Consider the following 5,000-nt stretch of genomic DNA (forward strand, 5'->3'; position numbering starts at 1 on the left):
TATTGAGATAGAATATTATTCTTTCATAATATACTCTCATAATAGTTAAATGAGCAAGAAAGCAATTGGTTTCGTACCGGAAGGTGAAAACTAAACTGAACAATCATCAGAAATGGCTGAACAGAATCGTGTCTTTCTCATTGTCGGTGTGGCTTGGAACTTACAGCTGAACTGTTAACGACGTTAGAGTGGGAGAAAGATAATCATAGAAAGATAGACGGGTCAGGAAAGAAGCCTGCATTCACAGAAAGCAGTGTGACAATAATGAAAATATGTTATGACGAAAGTGCAGATAATTTTTGACTTTTCCTCATATGTATGTATAAACTCAAGTGAGTGAACAAATGAGAGTAAGTAGCACTCAAAGTATTGAGTCAGAGTTACATATATATATTTTAATAACAGTTTGACTCAGCTCCACGTGACATACATCTTTGTGAGCTCACAGGAAGCTTCCATCTCCTCAGATGAGGGAAGCAAGGTCCTCTGCTCCAAGCATCTGATGAGACAGACATGTCCTACGTGCACGTGAAACTTCAGGTCTTGTAGAGTCGAATCAAACGGTCATGGAAATATATATATATATATATATATATCGAGGGTTAACAATTAAATACAGAGATTTCCATAAACAGGGTTGTAAGTGATGATGCCTTCACTGCAAAAGGGACGCAACAGCCACACAAAGCCAGGACAAAAGAAAGCTTGAGCAAGGTCCCACAATACAAGGATTCTGCAAAATCTGAATGGAATGATACTGTTGCTGCTGTTGTTGTTGTTGTTGTCACTGCTGCTGCACACATAAAACACTGTAACATCCATAAAGATAGCCACACAACCCTTCGCTTCCAGACACGCAGTGTCCACCATTCGCCTATTTTACTGCTGCTCCAATCAACTAAACAGTTATAGACCAAACGACTGAGTCTCAAAGATTCATTTACCAACACACAAAACAGCCTCTGGCACACAGACATACTGGGTCCTTTCTCTGTCTGCCCTACTAATATAGGAGCAGGCCACTGCTGTCTTGAACTGGTTAATTACACACACACATACATCACAAACAACTTAGGAAATGCCAGACCCAGAATTTCACAGTTTCCATCAGGGGAACGCAACAGGGGAAACCTCAGAATTATAGAAGCCCTCCTTAACAAAGTGAGACCAACCATGGCCAGGAAGGACCTACACGAAGCAGACTGTTTGGTAGAGCAACACCAATCTTCACATGGCACCTTCTTCTTTCCCCACCCCACCCCCCGACGCACACACACATATCTGAGCAAGGCCCTTTTCCAATTAACAATTTTTCCCCAAATGTCCCAAAGAAAGGGTCTTCACCCCAAAATATAGATATACAATTTAAAACTGCAACTTTTTTCTGTTTTCTTTTCCATTCGTAGTTTACTTTGTATCTTCTCACATTGATCCAGCCTTACATAACCTTCTATAAAATATATGCAGAGACATGCTTTGCCAAAAGTTTGGTGATACTCAAGCTCAAATGATCTGGAAGATTCAGCAGGCCTTTGGCAATGTCATGGAAAAAAACTCAATAAAATGTAAGCACAATGTTGTTGTTGTTGGCACTCCGTCGCTTACGACGTCCAGGGTTCCAGTCGATCCGATCAACGGAACAGCCTGCTCTTGAAATTAACGTGCAAGTGGCTGAGCACTCCACAGACACATGTACCCTTAACGTAGTTCTTGGGGATATTCAGCGTGACACATTGTGACAAGGCTGGCCCTTTGAATTACAGGCACAACAGAAACAGGTAGAAAGAGTGAGAGAAAGTTGGGGTGAAAGAGTACAGCAGGGTTCGCCACCATCCCCTGCCGGAAAGCACTGTCGGTTACGACGTCGAGGGTTCCAGTTGATCCGATCAACGGAACAGCCTGCTCGTGAAATTAACGTGCAAGTGGTTGAGCACTCCACAGACACGTGTAGCCTTAACGTAGTTCTCGGGGAGGTAGAGATGGACTATTTGTAATCTGAACCTTTCCCCCCCTTATTTATTAATTTTTTTTTACAGAATCCAACGTTTTAGGCTATGGAGATTCCGATTCTGAAAAAAAAATTTTTGAAAAATTTCAATCACCCCCCCCACCAAGCAGGCTATTTACATGCTAGAAATAACAGCCAAATCTCACAAAACTAGTGTTAGGGTTAGGGTTGGGGTCAGGGTTAGGGTCAGGGTTACGGTCAGGGTTAGGGTTAGGGTTAGGGTTTGAGTTAGGGTTAGGTTTACCCTGTGGATCTATATAAAACCGGGGGGGAATCGAAATTTTGAAATTGAGATTTTTGGAAATTTTTTTTTCAGAATCGGAATCTCCATAGCCTAAAACGTGGGATTCCGTAAAAAAAAAAAAAAATTTTAAGGGGGGGGGGGGGGGTATACCCAGATTACATATACTCCATCTCCACCCTCGGGGATATTCAGTGTGACACAGTGTGACAGAAGGTGAAACTCATTATCAGTACACACTATTGCAGCTATCATTAATTCAACACACTGAAGGTTCCATAGAATCTCAATCAGAATAGAGTTTGCATAATCTGGGAGGTCCAACACACACGCACACACACGCACATACACACACAGAGGTAGATGTGTGCATTGCCTGTGATTATTTTTAAAATATAAAATTATTATTAAAATCAAAATAAACAAATTAATGCAAGAGGATGTGTGTATGTGCAGCTATATACAATATGTGAGCATAATATATATATATATGTATATATACAAGAATAAGAGGAATGCAGCAAATGTGGATTCCTGAATGCTAGAAATAGATGCCGAATCATCCAACCACGAAAAAGTATGTTCTCAGTAGAAAAAAATCAGCGACACAACAGACTGTAAACGAGTAAGACAAATGAAAAAATACTAAATTAAAAAAGCAATTAATTTACGTACCATTGTTTCACCTGTTAAAATTTACATAAGTAAATATCTGCAGGATCATCAGCGTAAATCAGTCTCTTTTAGAATGTAACACACCGAGCTAGACACAAGCCATGCACCCGTAGGTGAACACGTGTAGAGCTCCGTGAATTACACTCAGCGTATCCTTTCAAATGTCTTCAAATCTGGCGCGCTAAGTCCGGAAAATAATTCTGCAGTTAATGAATTTCTGCAGTTAATTTAACCGGTTGGATGATTCGGCATCTATTTCTAGCATTCAGGAATCTACATTTGCTGGTCATTCCTCTTATTCTTGTATGTAATATAATTTTAATCTTCGGATTTTTATAATATGCTAGACCACTGGTTTTAATTGATCAATATCAATTTCTACCCTCATTAATAAATTTATATGTATATATATATATATATATATATATATATATATATATATATATATATACATGCACACACACACACAAACACAAAAATGTATTGTAATAAACAAAAGATGACAAATCAAGTTTAACAAAAACATGTTGGATAATAGAACAAGAATAACTGAATAGGGATAATAAAATAGGGATAAATTAAGGATGGCAAAATAGGGATGACAAAATATGGACAACAAAATAGGGATAACAAAATAACAAAACTGGGATAACAAAATACTGCTAACAAAATAAGGTTAACAAAATAGAAATAAAATATGGATAAGAAAACAGAGATAACAAAATAGGGGCAATAACATAGGGATAACAATATAGGAGCAATAGGATGGCAAAAGAGAATAAGAACATTGCAAATGGGAATAACAATAGAGGGATAAACAAAAAGGGGGATAAGAAAATGAGAAAAATACAATGAGGTAACATAATAGGGGAAACAGAAAGCGGGATAACAGACTAGGGCGGGAGCAGATTAGGTGTCATGGAGCAGGGATAAGGGAAGAGGGGAAAATGGGAACAGGGATGAATAATATAGGCAAAAGAGAATAAAGACAGGTCAGGGCAATGAAAAGAGGAAAACAAACAAGAACATGATGGAGGGATAACATGATAGATTCCATTGCCTTCTTTTTTTTCGGGTTTTTTTTTTTTTTCAAGATGGGGAGAGTGAAATAAAAAAAAAACATAAAAAAATAAAATTATTATTATTATTATTATTATTATTATTATTATTATTATTAGTGCAGGAGTAACACCACTGAAGAGATGGAAGATTAACGGGAAGAACTCTGCAAAATGGCAAGAGGGATGATACTCCAAATGAACAGCAGCGGTGGTGGTGGTGGTGGTGGTGGTGGTGGTAGTAGTAGTAGTAGGGTATGCAGTTAAATGCGCACTCGTTTATACTATAACCAAGCAGAAATGAAATTTTAAAAAATAACGAGGGAGACGCTAAAAGAAAAAAAAACAAAACATTTAACACTATAAGCTACCAGCACGCACTATTATTATACTACAACGAACCATTTCATGCTTCATATGCTATGCCACCAAGCGCTGTATTTGTGCTACTATAAAAGACTATACATTAGGGGTGAAGTGAGTTTTCACGATTTTCAATTTTATGATGAGAGTAGTGGCAGAGAAGTTGTGAATGGACATCAAAATAACTGGTATAGAATCTTAGATCTCTGCAACAATATCTTCTGTCTCTATAAATACAACGAAAAATGGGGGGAAAAAACGCCTCTGCTTATTTATTCACTACAAAATACAGTTTTCAGTGCATCTTCTTGAGGCAGCTTTTTAAATGATTGGAATGAAATTACTCTAAAATATGATTTAAACATAGTTGTTTTGTGACTTCATCTTCTGCCTTCACAAGGAGCAACACAGGTTTACAGTAATTTACATCTGCATGGAAAATTTTCTGAATTCAATAAATTATAATTCTTTTATTCTTTTATTTGTTTCAGTCATTTGACTGCAGCCATGCTGGAGCGCACACACACACACACACACACACACACACATATATATATAACGGGCTTCTTTCAGTTTCCGTCTACCAAATCGACTCACAAGGCTTTGGTTGACCCAAGGCTAAAAACAGAAGACACTTACCCGAGGTGCCACTCAG

The 5,000-nt window shown here is 37.9% G+C and overlaps 1 protein-coding gene across 23 annotated transcripts in view; it reads right to left on the reverse strand.

Annotated features, from left to right (window-relative positions):
- LOC106875122 (inositol hexakisphosphate and diphosphoinositol-pentakisphosphate kinase 2) overlaps nt 1-5,000 on the reverse strand; it is a 139,959-nt gene that overhangs the window by 76,125 nt on the left and 58,834 nt on the right. The window lies entirely within an intron of this gene.

The sequence above is a fragment of the Octopus bimaculoides genome, chromosome 28, assembly GCF_046866305.1.
Source record: "Octopus bimaculoides isolate indiv1 chromosome 28, ASM4686630v1, whole genome shotgun sequence".
Taxonomy (NCBI): domain Eukaryota; kingdom Metazoa; phylum Mollusca; class Cephalopoda; order Octopoda; family Octopodidae; genus Octopus; species Octopus bimaculoides.